Source organism: Engystomops pustulosus, chromosome 8 (assembly GCF_040894005.1).
Source record: "Engystomops pustulosus chromosome 8, aEngPut4.maternal, whole genome shotgun sequence".
NCBI lineage: Eukaryota > Metazoa > Chordata > Amphibia > Anura > Leptodactylidae > Engystomops > Engystomops pustulosus.
The window spans coordinates 39,997,202-40,019,378 of record NC_092418.1 but is presented as its reverse complement, the minus strand read 5'-3'; the positions used below and the strand labels follow the sequence as shown (position 1 = coordinate 40,019,378).

The following is a 22,177-nucleotide window of genomic DNA, read 5'->3' as shown; positions in this document are numbered from 1 at the left end:
CCTGCTTCCCAGTACATGCTATGGAATATTAAATACTGTCACTGTGAAGTGAAAAAAAGTTATAGATTTCGAAGGTCAAAAGTGAAAAATGAAAACTAAAAAATTAAAAATGGCCTGGTTTTTAAGGGGTTACAAATGTATTTGGCAGCATTTTGAATCATTTCCTGTGTGTGCCTGTGTTAGTCTCCTTTCCTCCTCCACACTCATCCATCTCCCCCTCCTAACTTCCTGTCACATGAATTGAGCATGAGCACGCAGGGAGGGAGGGGGTGGTCATGGGGAGATAAAGAATAGATGAGGAGACAAATACATACATAGATTGCTGCAGCTCCCCCTCCCCAGGGACTCACCACACACTGCTGGCAGGGAGCAAGGTAATGTAAAATAAACTATAATAGTAAGAATACTAATTCCTTTATTTATATAGCGCACACAGATTATTCAGCACTGCACAGAGCTTTCCAAATCAGTCCCTGTCCCCATGGGGCTCACAATCTAATCAACCTACCCATATGTTTTTGTGTGTTTTGAGGAAACCGAAGGACCCGGAGGGAACCCACGCAAACATGGAGAGAACATACAAACTCTTTGCAGATGTTGACCTGGATGGGACTTGGACTTGACCTGGATATAAACTACTGAAATTATTCAAAATGCTGGCAAAGGCATTTTTTAAATCAGCATTGCATAGTCTATTGGAACCTGTCACCAGCTAAAAATGACATTCCCGGTGACAGGTCCCCATTAGGGGAACATACTACCAGTCAACATTCACAACAGATTTCTCACACTGATGTTTTGGGGATGTATACGGCATCCGGCTGCAGTACAGTGACCACACACATTTGTCACCGTACCGTGCACAGGAAAAAGATAAAACAAAAAGAAAGAAAAAATCTTTTCCTGTGTTTATGGCCAGGTGCTGTGCTTTGCTATGGAGAGGCAGCAAGTGGCAATGTGCTCCCCCCGGGGCTATGGCAGGGCGAGCATATGTCTGTGTAAAAGATGCCTAAAGTGCTTTAAAAAACTGTATTCTGATTACCGTAGCTTAGAAATCAGTGGTAAAAATTGCACATTTGTGATCAAAAAAGAGTTTGCATAATATTTTGTCACTTTTTAGAAACTGGACATAAATATTTTTGAATTTTCCATTGCAAACAAATTAAATACAGTTAAAAAAAACCCCTAAACTTCTGGTTTTGCATTTGGTTATGTAAATTTAGGTGGGTACCTGTAGTACATTGAGCTATAGTAGGCCGTGCCAACCTTGCTGCTAAAAACGAATGTGGTTCCAATGTACTGTCCATCATATTGACGGCAAGAATAGTGCTGCATGCTGTGCGTTACTTACTGTCAGATCTGATTGGATAGTTGGCAGAGTGTGAACAGAGCCTAAGAATAATTTTAGCTATACACAAAAATGTTCCCCTCTGCTGATTGATACATATTGAAAACATATGTGATAAATTTGTGGATAGCTACACAACTAGATAAATGGATAGATAGATAGATAGATAGATAGATAGATAGATAGATAGATAGATAGATAGATAGATAGATGACGAACATAACATGATAATAGATAAATATAAAATGATCATGATGGATAAATAGATAATAGATAGATAGATAGATAGATAGATAGATAGATAGATAGATATCAATATTAAACTGACTTTATAATACAAGATTTTAAAAGACATTTTGCTGCAGTAACCTGGAATTGACTCTCTTCTTGACTTCCTCCATCTAGTATTCACTGCGAGCAGCAGACGTACAATGATATAAATAAGAAGCTTGCAGGTATACATTGAGATGCCCTTGTAGGTGTAGCATACATGAACTGTCATTGAACGCTTTGGGAGTCAAAAAAATCGGTTCATCTAAAGTTCTGTAGAAAGAAACAAATCAAGTCTGACAGTCTTATATTTGTGTTGTGTTTAAGATTAGAATTTCTCTTCTTCTCGGGTCTCTGGAGAATGGATTACACATTATATATTATAGGCACATCACTAGTTACTGTAACCTGCAAAGAAAAGACAATATACTGTATAAATTCATAGTACTGGCAGCTACATGAATAGGGTGAAACCACAATACCAGGCACAGCCTGTGAATAAAAGTGGCGCTGTTGCCCGGTTTAAAGAAATAACAGTTTAGCTTATAAAGGGTATTTGAGAAATTTTATACAATAAGTAGGTGATGATTTAAGGAAAATTCTTTATTAAAATTCTCAAATAAAGTAAATATTGAATTGCTAAATGAATGTCATCCTAGTCATGCATTTTTACCCTGATCCTGGCATGATGAAAGTTGAATGATAACATACTGGATAGTTTGAAAGAGGCAGGAAAAAAATGTGGGGGGCAGTGACCAGTTTTGATGGAGCATTAGCTGTGTAAAAGTGTGCACTGAGCTCCCCCTAGTGGTGTCTGTAGGCAGCAAGTTTTCTTCTCATCTGTATAGTGCAGATGTTACTATCTATTAACACTGTCTGAGTAATGTAAATACAAATTTCTAGGATTTTCTAGGATTTTTGGAAAATCGCCCACCTCAGATGACAGGACGGTATGGGTCGTCACTTCCACTTATATGTTTTGCTATGGACTGCCACTTCATGTTTTCTGTGTGGATCCCTGACTACACGTATATAGTATGGGTTGTACACAGTAGAACAGTACATGACAAGATCACCTATAAATGTACAATATGAGAGGTACTATAAGGTCAGGAAGAATAGCAAGAAGCCAAAAGGCGGACTAATTATCAGGATTCTGAACAGGGACAGGACATTGTATAATAATCTTACAATATTTTACATAATCATAGTAATATACAGTACAGGTCCCTGGGTTACATCCAAGGTTCTGTAGGTTTGTTCTTAAGCTGAATTTGTATGTAAGTTGGAACTGTATATTTTATTATTGTAACTACAAACAAATTTCTTTTGGTCTCTGTGAGAATTGGATTTTAAAAATGTTGGGTTGTCATAAGAACCAGGATTAACAATAAGGCACCTTTAATAACTGTTCCAGCTGATTATTGTAGCCTAGGGCTAAAGTACAGTAAAATCATCAACATCTAGAGTGCCGTTTGTAACTAGGGGTCGTCTGTAAGTCAGGTGTTCTTAAGTTGGGACCGCCTGTAGTAATATAAAAAACACTAGAAACATGAGCCAACAATCCAATGTTTGATGCTAAACACGATGTATTTAGGAGTAACTCTACTTGTACTTGATACATTCAGGGTTTGCTCTTGTTACGGATTTATGCAAGTTATTCCCTCACTACATTTGCCCTATTTTATGCATGAACATATCCTATTAGCCTCTGCTGTTATGGGTTGACATCAATCACTCAAATCATTTTTAATGTGCTAGATGACGATGAGTGAAATGCATGCTCGATGAGTTTAGTGGCCACGAAGTGCTTTTTCAGTAGTTAAGTCTGGAGAGATTTCCTGAAAGCACCGAGTGTGGAGGATATCCTAAGGCACAACAGAAGGTTGTTCTAAAGTCTGTCCTTTTGCTGAGGATTCATTTTACTTTACAGCGAGGAATCGGTGAATAATACTGTATTTTTTAGAGATGCAACATGAGTATTTTGCATGGTAAAAGTCAAACCATTTGGGGGATGGAGAGCAAACTCTACATGATTTAATGGTAATTTTTATTGATGTTAACAGTCTTCTATTTGTTCATTGAACTTGTCAATGTCATACAAGTTATAATACAAGTTATAATAAATTAAGTATCTTATACTTGTCAGCAGCTTTGTAGGTAAACATCATATTGGGGCAGATTTACTTACCCGGTCCGTTCGCGATCCAGCGGTGCGTTCTCTGCAGTGGATTCGGGTCCGGCCGGGATTCACTAAGGTAGTTCCTCCGACGTCCACCAGGTGTTGCTGCTGCGCTGAAGTCCGCCGAGGCCCGCCGAAATGCACTGAAGTTCACCGGTCTATTCCTGGTGAAGGTAAGCGACACTTTTTTTTAAAAAATGCGGCGTTTTTTCCTAATCCGTCGGGTTTTCATTCGGCCACGCCCCCCGATTTCCGTTGCGTGCATGCCAGTGCCGATGCGCCACAATCCGATCACGTGCACCAAAATCACGGGGCAATACAGGGAAAAACGGCGCAAATCGGAAATATTCGGGTAACACGCCGGGAAAACGCGAAACGGGCCCTTAGTAAATGACCCCCATTGTATTACATATTTACATTGTTTGTAGGGTTGAAAAAAGTCCCTATTTAAAGCTCTGTGACCTGCTCCTGAGCTTGGCTAATCCGCAGAATTAACAGTTCTTACACTAAAGAAGCAATGAGGGACAGTGTCAAATGCCTTTGCAAAGGCCAAGAACATAATGGGGCACATTTACTTACCCGGTCCCTGTGCAATCCCCGATCCGGACTGTCTGACGAGAATAAACTGTGCCGTGATTCATGAAGATCATGCGCCCAATTTCCTGTGTGTCGCTCCCCTGCCGGAGTTCGCTTTCTTCTTCCTGGCGCATGTAAGTGCATGGCTTGTGACACCAATTTAAATGTTAAATCCTGCGCGTAGTCAGAATCCATCGGAGCGTCCGAAGACCCAATCCCCGATTTTTGTTGCGTGAAAGCCGGCGCGATTGCGACACAATCCCCAAAAAGTCGGGGAAAACTGTCAAAAATGCAGCCGTGAGACCCTTAGTAAATAAGCCCCAATATCCTCACTGGCTCCTCTGTCCAGTCAACTGCTCACCTCTCCATTAAAGCAGTTCAGGTTAGTCTGACCACTTCCATCCTTAGTAAACCCATGCTGGCTCTCTTATTATACTACGTCATGTCACATACTCCTGTATGAAGTCTTTAGTAACCCTTCTAATATTTTACCTACAATAGAAGTTAAAGCAGCAGGTCACAGCCTGGTCATCCTGACATCACAGGGGGAGGGACAAGCTGTACAGGAGCACAAAGATGGAGGCAGCCTGTAGCCCATACAAGTTACATGTTGTTTTTTTAAATGCATCCAAACCAAAGCCCAACCCCTGGGACTACCCCAGGATTTTGTCAGGGTGCAAGAGTAAGTTATAACACACAATTACACTCACCGGCCACTTTATTAGGTACACCATGCTAGGGGTGGACCCCCTTTTGCCTTCAGAACTGCCTCAATTCTTCGTGGCATAGATTCAAGAAGGTGCTGGAAGCATTCCTCAGAGATTTTGGTCCATATTGACATGATGGCATCACACAGTTGCCGCAGATTTGTCGGCTGCACATCCATGATGTGAATCTCCCGTTCCACCACATCCCAAAGATGCTCTATTGGATTGAGATCTGGTGACTATGGAGGCCATTTGAGTACAGTGAACTCATTCTCATGTTCAAGAAACCAGTCTGAGATGATTCCAGCTTTATGACATGGCGCATTATCCTGCTGAAAGTAGCCATCAGTTGTTGGGTACATTGTGGTCATGGGATGGACATGGTCAGCAACAATACTCAGGCAGGCTGTGGCGTTGCAACGATGCTCAATTGGTAGAAAGGGGCCCAAAGAGTGCCAAGAAAATATTCCCCACACCATGACACCACCACCACCAGCCTGAACCGTTGATACAAGGCAGGATGGATCCATGCTTTCATGTTGTTGACGCCAAATTCTGACCCTACCATCCGAATGTCGCAGCAGAAATCGAGACTCATCAGACCAGGCAACGTTTTTCCAATCTTCTACTGTCCAATTTCGATGAGCTTGTGCAAATTGTAGCCTCAGTTTCCTGTTCTTAGCTGAAAGGAGTGGCACCCGGTGTGGTCTTCTGCTGCTGTAGCCCATCTGCCTCAAAGTTCGACGTACTGTGCGTTCAGAGATGCTCTTCTGCCTACTTTGGTTGTAACGGTTGAGTCACTGTTGCCTTTCTATCAGCTGGAACCAGTCTGCCCATTCTCCTCTGACCTCTAGCATCAACAAGGCATTTCCGCCCACAGAACTGCCGCTCACTGGATGTTTTTTCTTTTTCGGACCATTCTCTGTGAACCCTAGAGATGGTTGTGCGTGAAAATCCCAGTAGATCAGCAGTTTCTGAAATACTCAGACCAGCCCTTCTGGCAACAACAACCATGCCACGTTCAAAGGCACTCAAATCACCTTTCTTCCCCATACTGATGCTCGTTTTAAACTGCAGGAGATTGTCTTGACCATGTCTACATGCCTAAATGCACTGAGTTGCCGCCATGTGATTGGCTGATTAGAAATTAAGTGTTAACGAGCAGTTGGACAGGTGTACCTAATAAAGTGGCCGTTGAGTGTATATTGTAATGCAAATGCTTAGAAAAAGGCAGAGAGGCATTTTTGTACTGCAGGTGTCTTGGGTTTTTACATTCTGTCTTTAGTGAAAATGAGGTCCCTGGTGACAGGTTCCCTTTTAATATATGTTATATGTAAATTAACTGCAGAGGCTACTGGGGTGTGTAATAGCCAGGTTAGTACAGTTGCCCTTACAGTTAAATATGAAAATATGATCTTGTGTCTTTTTTAGGTTTTAATTATCCTCCTGCATATAAGTATTAAAAAATAGTTTCCTTTATGGAGATCATTTTATACGGGAACATATATGACATATCGCTATAACAAGGGCTGTACTGCTTACATACTTTTCAAGGGCAAGTTATTCTAGATATTCTGACCGGAGCCCAGTAATTAAAAACAGATTTATGGTTTTAGAATTCTGGCTTGTAACGTCCTTATTTGAGTCCTGATTGATCATTTCTCTATATTTAGCACATCCTTAGTCTGAAAAATTTTAGACTCAAAAAGTTTTCAGAACAAAATGGTTCCCAGCCGATTTATTCATGTACTGGCGCATGTGCTATTCTGCTTACAGTGTTTCCACCTTTCTGACTCCTGCCTCACCCCATCACGTGTACACCATGACATGCAAAATCTGCTGATTTGACTTTCAGACAGCTTGATAAATCTGCCCCATTGTTTTCTATGAGTGTTTTCACATTGGCTTATTTTTTAATGATCGGTTGTTGTTCACAGATGAAGATCACAGAAGGCAATATAAGTCTATGGGGGGAGATTTACCGTATATACTCGTATATAAGCCGAGTTTTTCAGCACAAAAAATGTTCTAAAAAACGTCCCCTCGGCTTATACTCGAGTCACAGGTCACTTAAAAAATACTTTAAAAAAAATAAACTTATATACTCACCCGGTGGCCCCGATGTGCAGCGCTGCTCCCCCTGATGTCCGCGCGGGTCCTCTTCTGGCTTCCGCGTCCGTCTTCTATCTTCTGTACATCGCGCTGGGCGCCGCCATTGCTCTCTCCCGAGCGGCGGCTAGTATGATGTCAGCAGCCCGGGAGAGAGGAATGGCGGCGCCCTGCCTGGGGGCAGGCTGGGCTGTGCTGTATACTACTGGGGGCAGGCTGGGCAGTGCTGTATACTACTGGGGGCAGGCTGGCTGTATACTACTGGGGGCAGGCTGGGCAGTGCTGTATACTACTGGGGGCAGGCTGGGCTGTGCTGTATACTACTGGGGGCAGGCTGGGCTGTGCTGTATACTACTGGGGGCAGTCTGGGCAGTTCTGTATACTACTGGGGGCAGGCTGGCTGTATACTACTGGGGGCAGGCTGGGCAGTGCTGTATACTACTGGGGCAGGCTGGGCAGTGCTGTATACTACTGGGGGCAGGCTGGGCAGTGCTGTATACTACTGGGGGACGGCTGGGCAGTGCTGTATACTGGATTAGATCAAGGTTATGGTGGCACTTATCAATCTCTGTTAAGCCGAGTTTGAGTGCATCCACATTAGGTCTCAACACCGAATGAGACCGAGGTAAAATGGAGCAATCTTTTAAATGGGTGTGGGCACAATCAAAAGCGGTTTCAGATGTACAGAAGTAAAAAAGTTTTTTAATTTATAGTAGGTTCTAAAATGTGACAGACATTAAGTACAGTTGTAATGAATAGTGTGAACACATCTGCGTACAAATCGTGTAAAGATCTTAATATAGATATAGGGACTTAGTTCGACCTGATCTGTATGTGTATCTCATTACCAGGATTCCTTTAGAGCTTTATAGACAATTTCTAATACTTCTAATACTTAGAGATAGTATAACAGTTGGTTCTCTAAAAATAATAATAGTAGTAACAGTAATAGTCCTGTACACAGTGGGGAGTCCTATATTTCTATAATGTCCCAATAAAAAGATTCATAGAGATGAAAAAATTCATAAAGCTGAAAAATTCATAGGGATGAAAAAATTCATAAAAATGGAAAGTTCATAGGAAAATTGCATGCAATAAAAATGAAGGTAAAAAATGAATAGTTAAAAACAAAATAAATTTGTCTGAGAGTAAATTGGTATCCAGGAGGTTTTTAGGTTGCACAAAGTGTAGGGCCCTACACTTGTGTAGATTCTTACAGCTATTTACAAAAATATATAGAATGTTTAGAATCTAATCACTCACAGTTGGTTGGTCATATGCATCTCTCTCTCTGTTTGAATTGGAGACGTTCAATATTGTGGAGGTTTTGGTGGTCGCTTTTAATACGCGATGGCGTCCTCCACGTGCAGCGGCGTCTGTGTGTATCCTCCGGGAGCGCTTCCACGGGAAACAGGTTCGTACGCTTCGCACTCCTCGATTTCCTCCCTTCACGGTGTGGGTTCTGCGACTGTTGAATGCCCCGGAGGATGCCGCGCTTGAGAACATACAACGTTCCAAATGATAGGCTCTGGCCCACCCACGACTCGTAGGTGAAAGTTTTTTTGTAATTATATCGAGGGTGGTGTAATGGATCCAATTGTGAGAATGTTTAAGTTCTGTAAGAGTCCAGTGATTTATGGATAATGGCTAGACGCGTTTCAAAGCGCAATGCTTCTTCCTCAGTAGCCTTGCAATTATTTTGTACGCAGATGTGTTCACACTATTCATTACAACTGTACTTAATGTCTGTCACATTTTAGAACCTACTATAAATTAAAAAACTTTTTTACTTCTGTACATCTGAAACCGCTTTTGATTGTGCCCACACCCATTTAAAAGAGTGCTGTATACTACTGGGGGCAGGCTGGGCAGTGCTGTATACTACTGGGGGTAGGCTGGGCAGTGCTTTATACTACTGGGGGCAGGCTGGGCAGTGCTTTATACTACTGGGGGCAGGCTGGGCAGTGCTGTATACTACTGGGGGGAGGCTGTATACTACTGGGGGCAGGCTGGGGTGGCTGTATACTACTGGCGGCAGGCTGTATACTATAGGCGGCTGGCTGGCTATATACTGGGGGGGTCTGTGACCAATCCATTTCCCACCCTCGGCTTATACTCGAGTCAATAGGTTTTCCCAGTTTTTGGTGGTAAAATTAGGGGTCTCGGCTTATACTCGGGTCGGCTTATACTCGAGTATATGCGGTATTAGTAGGCAGCTCTTTGCAATAGTTCTATGCAATGATGAACCTAAACTCGCCGCAGTGAGCTATAGAACAACACCCCCATCCACCCCATCCAGTAGTATTGTCAGGTAATTTTTTCACTAAGTGGGTTGTCCATGCAGTGTTTCACACCCATGTTGACATTGGGTATGAAGAGACAATATTGTCAGATGTCAGGTCCTGCTTTATAGCAGGTGACTGCCCCCTGATGCTGCCCCCCATCTTGCTGCAGGTGGTGCCGCCTGAGGCAAGAGGTTCAACTCACATCATGGATGGTGAACCCCTGGTTCTGTGACTGCATCTGGATCTCCATTGCTTTTCAGATGGGCCCTTTAATCAATCTCTCTGAGATTTTTTTAAAAATAATTTCCAAAATAATCACAAGTGGAGTAAAATAATTGCAACAGCACATACAACAGGAGGGGAGTAGAGTGACCTTGCACCTTTTATTGCAATTATTTTTAAAAAATCATGAATCTTAAATCTGGCTTTGTACGGTGTTGCACTAGCTGGGGTTCTATGTTTAAGCACCTGTTTCTGAGAAGTGGGAAAAATGTGATTTATTGACACAAAAAAACACAAAAAAACCCTTTGCAATTTTTTTGCCACTTTTTGAAGCCAAAAAAGTCATTAATAAATGAATCCCTATGGGTCTGCAAAAAAAACCTGACATGCACCAAGTGTTGTGTTTTTCGACCAATGTTAAACTTTCAGGGTTTTTTTTTTGTAAAGACAAAACGGAAGCAAAACGGGTCAACACAAAGTGAACACACAGCGACAACACCACTGTGTATCCACCATTATCAGCTTTCACTGTACGAAGCTCGATTTAAACTTTTCAGGACCAGAACCTTTTCAGTTTTTCTGTTTCTATTTCTCGCTTCCAGCATACCAAAACCAACATCTTTTTTAATTTTCGATTTACAAAGCCATATGAGGGCTTATTGTCTGCAGAATGAATTGTACTTCCTAGTGACAATGTTTAATATTCTGCAGATTCTACTAGGAAGCTATAAAACAAATTCCAAATCTGATGGAAATGACAGTTGCGCCATTTTCCAGCAGGCTTTGCTTTACGACTGGATAAAAAATTGTGTTTTCTACATTTAGACATTTTTTTTTTATTACAGGCAGTCCCCGGGTTACGTACAAGGTTTCTTGGGTTTGTACCCAAGTTGAATTTGTATGTAAGTCAAAACTGTATATCTTATACTGTAATTGTAGTTCCAGAGAAAATATTTTTTTGGCCCGGTGACAATTAGATTTTTAACATTTTTTGCTGTAATGGGACCAAGGATTATCAATAAAGCTTTATTACAGACACCTTACAGCTGATCATTGCAGTCTGGGACTAAAGTAAAGCATCCAGAGAGCTTCATCAGAGGTCACAGTGGGCAGAGGGGTCCGTCTTCAACTAGGGGGCATCTGTAAGTTGGGTGTTCTTAAGTAGGGGACCGCCTGTACTGGATGTATCACATGATTTGGCATTTTTTGGATTGGGGGATACCCAAGATGTTATTTATTTCTAACTTTAGAAACATTTTTATGTCTAACTTTTTTAGGCCTCATAGGGTTTTTGTGCCATAGGGGTTTTGATTCAATGCAATATTAATGTATTACTAATCTTATGTAAGCCTACCTCCGTAATAGGATAAAATACAAAAAAATTGACTAGTTATGAAGGGGAGTATGGAGAGGGCTCACGGACCAAGCTCTATGATACACAGCTGACACCTGCCAGTAACTGCTGTGGTCGGTGCTGGCACCAATTGCATCAGTTAACCTCCTCAGTGTCGCGGTCAAACCTAACCATGGTAAGAAGAGCGGTGCACCCCTGGAGGGCACTCCTTGACCACCATGACAGCTGGGAGCCTTTTTAGAGACTGTAACACAGGAGCAGTATCGTCACAATAAAATACAATACAATAGTGTTGCAGTATATGTATACATGATCAGACACCCTAAAGTTAAGTACCCTAGGGGACCTGAAATAATAATAGAATAATAATAAATAAAATAATATTTTAATAATTTATAGAAAAAAATCTAAGCACCCCCCTTTTCATAGAAAACATACAAAACAAAAAAAGAGTAAAATCAGAAACATGTTAGGCATCCCCATGTACCAAAACATCCAATGTACCAAAATATCAACACAATTATTCTTGGCATTGAACCCCATAAGAAAATAGGGCCTAAATGTCCAAATTGGCACTTTTTCAAGTCAAATGTATTCAGTGACACTAATGACACATTACATTACACATATATACAGTGCTGTGATTGTGGTTGTGCCAGGCTGTTCCTTCATTGAGTATTATATACTGTAGATACCATCATTAATGATATCGGGAATGAAAAGAGTCTTCCGGTAGTGTATACACAATTGTATGTGTATGTAAAGTAATAATTCAAAGAAGTCATGGAAAAAGCTTGTGTATTCCCTCCTTATTCCAGTACTTTTTCATAGCCGGGCATCCAACATTGTCCTGCCTGATGACTCATGCTGGGAACATGGAATTAATATGGTCATTGAAGTTTTCTTAAGAGGTTAAAAAGTCTATTGACTATAAGAGTTAATACGTAAAGGAATGCATTGCACCTGGGATTCATCATTCAATAGTAAGTACAGCTAAATCCACTGTTATCGGATTGTGAGTCAGAAGAAAACACTTTACAATTTGTTAGAAAAAGGATATTGGTTATTTTTACATTCCCAGTATGGACAAAGCGGAGCAAATCAGACAGACAACTGCCCACAGTGTCTGTCATAAATGTTTTTTCTGTAGGGGTGCCTGTCGCTCGCCTTCAGTCGTATTACTCTTGACGTTCATGAGTTTTGGCAGCAGAGACTGATTTTAATCTGCTGAACTTCATGTAAATATGCCAGCGTCAGTCTGTGGATTTACTGGAATATACTGGGATACCTAGATCTGCACCAGTGCTGATAGCTGATAAATCTAGTCTAGGTGATCTTGCAAGGTCATTTTCTAGAGAATTAGAGGGAAGGATGGAATGAAAACTGACACTTTGTTACACTGTGACCTTTCCTTGCTACGGTTCAATGATGAGGCCATCGGTAACTCAAGAGAATTAGGTATTTCATCTCCTATTTATTCCTCTAATAATTTATAGAATGAAAAAGCTTTCTAGAGAAAGTCCTTCTCACCACTTCATGTCTCTTCTTCCTAAAGTGTGTGGCACAAGCCTAAAAAAAATACCAAATGTGTGATTCTCAGTCTTATCTATATGTGGCCACAGAGCAGTAGAATTGTGCTTTGCAGGCATGAAGTCTTGTGAGATAATACACAGATATTCAACAAGCAGTGATTCTAGTCGGGAGGCAGTCACATCACTTGTTTTGTGTTTGGTTGCTCGAACATGCCATTATGGATTAAAGTATAATTATGAAGTATAAAATCTATTGCCTGCACTAAGCAAAAATAAGCAATTCTCTCATTTACTAGATGATGTTTTAGATTGTCCCTTTGGCTGCTCCTCCTTTTCCATGCTTTCTGGTAACCATGGGAAACAGTATAGGATGAGAGGAGGCTTGTTTGGAGAAGCAGTAGTAGAGAAGTGCAAGAAAAGAGGACCTGGAGTGAGGTCAAGAGCATGTGACTCATCACATTCTTCAGGTTGGCCAATTACAAACATCCTGTCCTGATTCTGGAAAAAGGATCTGGAATGATGGCACAAGCATGTGACTCATCACATGCTTCAGGTTGGCCAATTACAAACATGCTGTCCTGAATCTGGAAAAGGACCATATGTGATGTCATAAGCATGTGACTCATTACATGCTTCAGGTCGGCCACTTACAAAGATGCTGTCCTGATTCTGACAAAGGACCTTGAGTGTTGTCACAAGCATGTGACTCATAAAAAATGCTTCAGGTTGGCCAAATACAACACATGCTGTCCTGATTCATATGAATGCTGGTGTCAGAACCAGCAAGTGCCCACCCACTTCAGGAATAGTTGAATATGATTTACCACAAGGAATGATATATATTCTAGGCTGTATATCAGGATAGGAAGAGGCCAGAAGCATGATATAGGTATCATTGGAATTGTTGTCAAAGGCTCTCTCCAGTGGTGCTAAACTATTTTTTTGTCAGTAACTTTACAGTTACTCTTTGAACTTTATGCTTTTGTTGGATGCTGAAGAATTGTCCTTCAATTTTCTTGTATACCCTCCTGATGGACCAGATCAGTACTTCTCTGTGCCTTGAAGGACATTCAAAACCACAGGCATTCACCAGGACCCGCTGAGCTGGAGTAACTTTTCACAGTAGCTTGCTGTTTTCTTTAGTGATTCCAGAGATGGAATTGTCAACATCCCAGTGGTACTGACCCATGATGTAAAAGCTGAAGCCTCACTATGTATATGAACCCTATATCAATGCCACTTAACCCCTTAACGCTCTGCGCCGTAGCTCTACGGCGCAGAGGTATAAGGGATGTATGAAGAGGGCTCACGGGCTGAGTCCTCTTCATACAGAGGTGGGGGTTTTTGCATATTGCACAAAACCCCCACCGCTAATAACCGCGGTCGGTGCTTGCACCGATCGCGGCTATTAACCCCTTCAACGCCGCCGGCAAAGTCGCCGGCGGCGTTTAAAAGACGGCGGCGCGTGGGCGCCGCCATCTTTTTTCCGATCGCCACGCCCCCGAACGTCATCGGGGGGCGGCGATCGGTTGCCATGGTAGCCTCGTGTCTTCTTTTGACACGAGGCTATCTGGCAGCTGCAGATTCGTTACAATGAGCCAGTGGCTCATTGTAATGAATGTGCTGCAAAAATGCCATATATTGCAATACAGAAGTATTGCAGTATATGGTAGGAGCGATCTGACTATCTAGGGTTAATGTACCCTAGATGGTCTAAAAGATAGTGAAAAAAAAAATAAAAAAAAAAGTTTAAAAAATAAAAAAAATTAATAAAATATTAAAAGTTCAAATCACCCCCCTTTCCCTAGAACGGATATAAAACATAATAAACAGTAAAAATCACAAACATATTAGGTATCACCGCGTCCCAAAATGCCCGATCTATCAAAATATAAAAACGGTTACAGGCGGCGGTGACCTCCGAGGCGGGAAATGGCGCCCAAATGTCCGAAATGCGACTTTTACACCTTTTTACATAACATAAAAAATGAAATAAAAAATGATCAAAATGTCGCACAGACCTCAAAATGGTAGCAATGAAAACGTCGCCTCATTTCGCAAAAAATGACCCCTCACACATCTCTGTGCGCCAAAGTATGAAAAAGTTATTAGCGTCAGAAGATGGCAAAAATTTTTTTTTCTTTTTTGTACACATTCGTTTAATTTTTGAAAATGTATTAAAACACAATAAAACCTATATAAATTTGGTATCACCGCGATCGCACCGAACCAAAGAATAAAGTAGGCATATTATTTGGAGCGAAGAGTGAAAGTAGTAAAAACTGAGCCCACAAGAACGTGACGCATGTGCGGTTTTTTTTCAATTTTTCCACATTTGGAATTTTTTTTCAGCTTCGCAGTACACGGCATGTTAAAATAAATAACATTACGGGAAAGTAAAATTTGTTACGCACAAAATAAGCCCTCACACAGGTCTGTACACGGAAAAATGGAAAAGTTATGGATTTTTGAAGTTGGAGAGCGAGAAATGAGCCGGAAAACCCTCCGTCCTTAAGGGGTTAAATGATATGGGTAATATTATGGGATAATATGTGTGGTTTTTAAGAAGCACACAGTAGGGTAAGGGCTAGGTATGGTCCCATAGTATAATTGTGTACAGATTCTGTCTGTATGCTGCATGTGTGAAGCTTTTATGGGCTCATTTTGGACAATTGAATAGGTTTATAAATCAAAAAGAATAACATCTTGTGTTGTTCATGAATCACAGTAGGCCATCTGCAGCACTCACACTTGACAGAGTATGTGATTGCCTCTAATATGCATGCAAGTGGAAATTACAGAAAGCAATGATATTAAACTATAAAGAAACCTGGTGTGCATCAGGGTGGGAAGATAAATGCAAAATGATTAGTATCTACTTCATAAATGCACAAATCACACAGTCAATCAGGGATATTCAATGTCTTCGACAAACACCTGCATTTTACAATTAATCATATAGGAGGTAAATGTTTCCAACTACCAATAGCTTTCAATTCCAAATCTCTTCCGAAGAAGACCTCAACATTTTCTTTCAGTAACCTTTGAAAACTAATAAAAAACTTGACACAAATCATTAGAACAAGTAAACTTTGCAATATATCTTGAAAGACGAAAGTTCCTCTTTTTCCATGTACTTTGACTCTATTAACCCTTCCTACTTCCCTCCTAACCTGATCTCCGCTGAATCCTTTATAGATAGCATGACAGACAAAGATAAACTAAGTTGTCAGATTCCGTAGAAGCTCTATATGGAGGGGAAGGGGAAGAGGGAGTCACGGCAGCTAGATCACCAGATTGGCTTTCAAATTGGCAAAACAGAGAGCCCCCCTTTAATGTTATGTCCTCAGCAGAGGCTCGATTTAATGAAATGTTGACAGTAGATGCCTCATTTAATAAAATGCCCACAGCAGTGCACCCTTTAAAGAAATGTTCACAGAAGACACCCCTTTTAATGAAATGTCCACAGCAGAACCCCCTTACAGAAATGTCCACATGAGAGCCCCTCTTTACAGAAATGTCCACAGCAGATGCCCCTATTAATGAAATGTCCAGAGCAGATGCCCTTTTAATGAATTGTCCACAGCAGAGCCCCCTTCACAGAAATGTCCACAGCAGAGCCCCTCTTTTCAGAAATGTCCACTGCAGAGTCCACCACTACAGAAATGTCCACAGAAAAGCCCTCTCTTTACAGAAATGTCCACAGAAGAGTCCCCTCTTAATAGAAATGTCCACAGCAAAATCCGCTTTTACAGAAATGTCCACAGCAGAGCCCTACTTTAAGGAAATATCCACATCAGAGCCCCTCTTTACAGAAATGGCCACAGCAGAGTTCCCCTTTACAGAATGTCCACAGCCGGGATACTCCATATTTATTAATTGTCCACAGCAGGGCTCTCTTGAAAAATAACCCTCTACACTCACCTTTGGGGAAGGAGAAGACAGAGCCGATGGTCCACCGGACCAGCTAGGAATGCTGAAAAGAATGCACAAAAGAAGTACAAAATTACAGTCAGCAGTGCATGTTCTGACGTACTTTACAGGCCCGGAAAGGCACAGATGTTACAATTGTTTTAAATGTTAGGGGCATTTATGATATACTGGCCCAAATTGTTCAAAACTAGTGCAGTTTGTACTATGTGTAGTCTGCCGGTGGAGTATGTAGAGTCTTCATGAATCTGCTGCTCCCTGCTGTGGTCAGGAAGTAGGCAACATTTTTTTTTCTCCGTTTATGCTACAGAATTGTGTCTCACACAGAATTGTGACTCAGGTCAGCAATAAATGTGGCGCAAAATTCAACTAAGCAGTAACTTGCCCCTTTAGGTGCACATTTTTTTTTGCAGTTTGCACGTTCCTTTCAGTGCAAACTCAAACAGAAAATCAGCGCAAATGCTTTAATAAATGTGCGCCCCTGTGTAAAACCTTACGCCTTACTTTTAGGTTAAAACCTCCTAATTAATTTTGGTATATGTATTTGCTTATAAATCAGGACACATCACTAGGGTATGTTTCTTGCATCTTAACACATCTTTCTACAACACTGTATCACTGAGAATTAATATGTGTGTAGATATCTGCTCATCTATATACATTTCAGTTTAGTTTTACGCATTCTCTACTATTTCCAGAGAATAAGACAAGGTCTAGAATAATCCATTATATTCTTCAGATCTACTTCTATGTCATTCATTGGCAATGTTTTAGCTTGTATCTAGAGGAAACACTTTGGAAAAGTCACTGCAAACTTTGTATCTTTTGCTCTCAATGTCTTCTGTAGCTCAATCTGGTGGCACCTTTGTGCTTTTATTGTAGAAGATTGATTTGATAAGGGCAGTGCACTTGGCAATCCCAGAAGTAAGTCATATTTTTGATCAGCAGTTATTTTATTGCATCTGGATGTCTGTGTCCCTGGCAAACATGGCATGCCTGAATGGATTTCTGATGATCAAACTGAGTGGCAACTTAGCTTCACTGCCTCCACGTTTACACTGTTTGCTGTTCCCTCAGCTGGACTTCTGAGTCATGCTAAATTGTGCATACTTTGTCTTCAGAAATAAATAAAATGTTGTGCTATTAAGTGTTTGACAGATAAACATCCTCAATGTGTACAGCTTCTGCTTAGCTGTCCTATGCCAGCTGGGGTCTAACAAAATCTTTCCCTATCTTGTCTATATCCAAAGGAAGATCTTCAGGAGAACCATCTTTTCGTGTCAGATATCTTTTCGGCAAACAGCACAACCACAACCAGACTCAGACTTAGACCATTGGGTAAGCAATGGTAAAGTCACCCTGTAGCTTCCCTGCAGGCTATGACCCTGCCTACCTTGCCCTGGTAAAGGCAAACCCACTATCAGGAACCCTTTAACAGACCATGAAAGACCCTGCAAGATTAGAGGGAAAACTTACTTCATCTGGCAGCTGCTGGTTGGTGGAGCAGACAGGTAAGATCAAGTTAGAGGCAGACCAGTGTTCACACAAGGACAAACAAGTGGAGTTGGACAGAAGTGGGTCAAAACCAAGAAGGGGGTTAAGCAAAAGATCAACTAACTAGAGAGAGGTCGAGTAAATGTAGAAGAGTAATGGTAGTAACAACTAGTAGAAATCTGGAAAAGGTATGAAGAGACCAGAAAGGTGTAAATGAACTGGGCAGGTTTATTAAGGAATTCCTGGAGAACTCCAGCAGCTGACTGGATTGGCCGTCCATCACTCTAGTAACCCATACTGATTAGGGATGGGCTGCAGAAAACTAGATGTAGTTCAATCCATCCCAAAACAGCAGCAACCTAAGCTTGTAAGGCTGTAAGATTGTGAATATCATTAAGACTGAGGGTTAGATATTAGTTTATGATGTATTAGATAATGTATGAAAGTAGCTTTTGTAAAGGTTTATTTTCATTATACAATGTAATGTAATAAAATTTAAATTAAAAAAAAGACTGAGGATGTGTAGGACCTCCAATTTATTTAAAAATCAGTAGCCCCATGTTCGTACATTGGAATTAATCCTATTTCTCAGCATCAATTAGATATTTCATATCAAGAAATTATCCATTCCGCATTGTTCTCTTTGCTGGTGGGTAGAGCTTTAGCTGTGCTGATTCACTGCTCCCCCTCCCTCCTCCATAGAGCTTTTATGTATTCTGACACCTATTTGAGTTTCTGTCTGTATTGCTAATAAAACAAAATTTAGAAGTTAAAAAGGTGTAACACATAGGTCAATGTAGGTCCTTTTCCCTTTTCTACCATTCCTCTTTGATCTCTATTCTTTCTCTTATCCTGTGCTAAACAAAGTAAGGTAAACCATAATTACTCATTCATTTATGATGATTATGACTTTTTACTTATTTTTCAGCCTCTTTGTGTGTTGTTTTCCATTGATGTACTGTATGTATCCTTTTTTTCTGAATGAAATAGAAAATCATTTTACCAGGGAGCAAGAATACATGAAAGGATCTCAAGCAAATAAAGAAGGAGAATTATTTTACCTAAGATAAACTTGTTGGGGAGGATTATCAAGCGTTGACATACAGTGTTGCAGTGCCCAATGTTAAGCCCACCTCTCAAATTGCGCCTGATGTACTAAGACTACAGTACAGTACACTGCTGGTGGAGAATTTCAGCCATGCATTATATCCTGCAACTTCACGCACCTCCACATCCATTCGAGGTAGAGGTGGCCTGAGAGGGAGGTAAAGTTCGAGACCAAGAATTGTGACTTTATCAAGTCTTGTTCGCCAGTACAAGCCTTGATAATTCCCGGCAATGGGGCACATTTACTAAGGGTCTGTCGTACGCATTTCCACGGGGTTTCCCAAATATTTCCGACTGAATTGCACAGGGGTTTTTGGCACATGCAATCAGATTTTGGCACATCGGCGCAGGCTTTTATGCAACACAAATCAGGTGGCGTGGCCATTGGACAACCAGACTGATTCAGACAAACCGCGGAATTTAAAATTCAAATTGTGTTGCAAGATCGGCACTCACATGCACCGGGAAGAAGATGATGAACTCCGACGGACCTGAGCGGGGAAGCGACACATTCAAGAAATCAGGAGCACGCTGTAAGTGAATTGCGGCAGCTACGAATCCCCATCGGACACTCCGGATCGGCGGACGCAACAGTACGGGCAAGTAAATGTGCCCCAATGTGTCAACTAACATGATCATTGCTATCACCAATCACGAGAAGTGAATAGCAGGTGTCTGCTATTTTATACAACCTGTAAGTCCTCTCTATACAGGCTTTATGACACCATGATGTCCTGATACTTCTTACATCGTTAAGTGGTTAAATGAGATGCCTCATGAAGACAACCCCATCCAAATGCCTTATTATTGTACATATTGACGCCTGTTTATATGACTGCCATGTAATGCTATATTCACTCAGGAGAAATACTCAGAAGTCAACAGACAGTGTAAAATGAAGAGTCTACTTGACTGTTTTTCCCTAAATGGCAGAATGAATTAAACTGTACGTAATAACAGACATAATATTTTTTTACGTCTTATTTACACAAGAAGACAAATACTTACATCAATAAACAGTTAAACAAAGGATCAAAAATCTAAATTCTCATTTTATCAAATGGACGTCTCTTATCCCGACCTACAGGTTTTGTCACAAGATAAGAGGAAGACTGCGATGTTTGTAATAAAGAAATGTGTGAAATTGAACAATGGCTGAAGATATTAATGGCATCGTCTAATCTTCTCTCGATAAGGAAGTTTTGCCCTTGGTAAGTCTAGACACAGTATAAGTTACCACGCTGTTCGTTACACAACAATAACATTAAATTGTTTTTCTTGGGTTTAGATAAAGATGAAATTTCCAAGCTTCGTCTTCTAATATAATCCCTGAGCACCAGCAGAGGAGTATTAAACAAGAATTTGTGATCTCTATTTTATGTAGTCATTTAGTTTGTTTATTCCCTGTTCGTTATATGCACAACTCTATAGATGTAATGAATATTTCTATATTCAATAGTACAGTTATTAAAGGCCTTATCTTCTTCCCTTCTTAATCTGCTTTTCACTCTGAAATCTCATGAAGATTAACAGAAGTTAAGTGAAGTTTCAGATTATATAGAGGAGGAGAAGAAGTGAGTCACAGCTGCTGAGTCTTCATTTAGCAGCTTTGACCAGAACAGGGGAGATAATTACCACAGCCCAGGACCCAGGAGTCTTTCTTGAATGGGTAACTAATCTCTATGGGGCAGATTTACTTACCCGGTCCATTTGCGATCCAGCGGCGCGTTCTCTGTGGAGGATTCGGGTCTTCCGGCGATTCACTAAGGTAGTGTGCCCGATGTCCACCAGGTGTCGCTGCTGCGCTGAAGTCCGTCGGAGTTCACCAAGCTACTTTGGGTGCAGGTAAGTGCGTGTCAAGCGACCTTTTTTTTTAAAATACGGCGGTTTTTCCAAATCCATCAGGTTTTCTTACGGCCACGCCCCCTGATTTCCGTCGTGAGCGTGACGGCGCCGATGCGCCACAATCCGATCGTGTGCGCCAAAAACCCGGGGCAATTCAGGGAAAATCAGCGCAAAACGGAAAAATTCAGGTAAGCGGCCGGAAAAACGCAATTCGGGCCCTTCGTAAATGACCCCCTATATGTTGATGTATACTGAGCACGATTTCACAGGGCCATGGTGTCATAATGATATTTATGTTGAAAGAGTAATGTTTACCCATTAGTATTATATATATTTTGCACTTGCATTGGGTTTCAATCGGGCTAGATGGCAATATAGTCTATTTTGGAGAACCATCATTAATGTTTTGTAATACGTGTGTTATTCCTATCTATTTTTATGTCTTTTTTTTCTTAATAAAGTATTGATTTAATTGGACCTGAATACTCTTGATTCTTTTTTGGTTTTATACATTGTGTGCATGTAGCCTTTCTCCGTATGTACGGCCTGGCAGCGTATCTCAACCCCTCAAATTTTCCAGCTGAACATATGAAATCCCCTGGTCCCGGCCTGGGTGTAGCATACACACGTGTGAAAGAAGCCTTTGGGTGCGTCCACACGTTCAGGTTTTCTGCTGCAATTTTTTAAGCCAAAAGCAGTTTCGGATCGTAATGGATGAGAGATGTAATAGAGTGATGATACTACTCTTTTTTTACACTCCTCCTTTGGACATCAAACATTGCATAAGAAAACCTGAACCTGTGGAGGAACCCTTAGACCCCTTTCACATGAATATAGGATTTCTCCAGTCCTATATTCCCGTGCTGCATGAATCAGTATATATGTGATGTTTTTTAAATCCATATGTGCACATATGTCAGTGTATCTGTACCGTATTCGTATCAAATACAGTGGGCTGCCAAATGATGGCTGAGTATTGGCTGGCTGATAGAAGGCACCTTCCACTGGTTCTGGTCTCCCTGGATAATCTACGTATATATGGCAGTAAGCAGCATGTGTGCAACACATATTTTAAACGTTCCCATAGGCTCCTACCTCTACTCCCACATGCTCAACTGTGGCTGTTTGTTTTTAATGAAGAATTTATAAAATTCTATACTTTCCAAACTTGAACATTTACCGAGGCTTAGAATAGTGGCGCACAAGCTTTTAAATG

At 41.0% G+C, this 22,177-nt stretch overlaps 1 long non-coding RNA gene across 2 annotated transcripts in view; it reads left to right on the top strand.

Annotated features, from left to right (window-relative positions):
• Window positions 1–21,318, top strand: part of LOC140075177 (uncharacterized) — a 46,328-nt gene extending 25,010 nt beyond the window's left edge. The window contains exons 2-3 of one of the 2 annotated variants that reach the window (XR_011849360.1): window positions 17,766–18,026; window positions 20,204–21,318. This is a non-coding gene — a long non-coding RNA (uncharacterized lncRNA). Of the gene's footprint in view, window positions 1–17,765 lie in introns of both variants that reach the window. The other variant, XR_011849359.1, reaches the window with a different exon arrangement.
• Window positions 21,319–22,177: the final 859 nt, after the last annotated feature.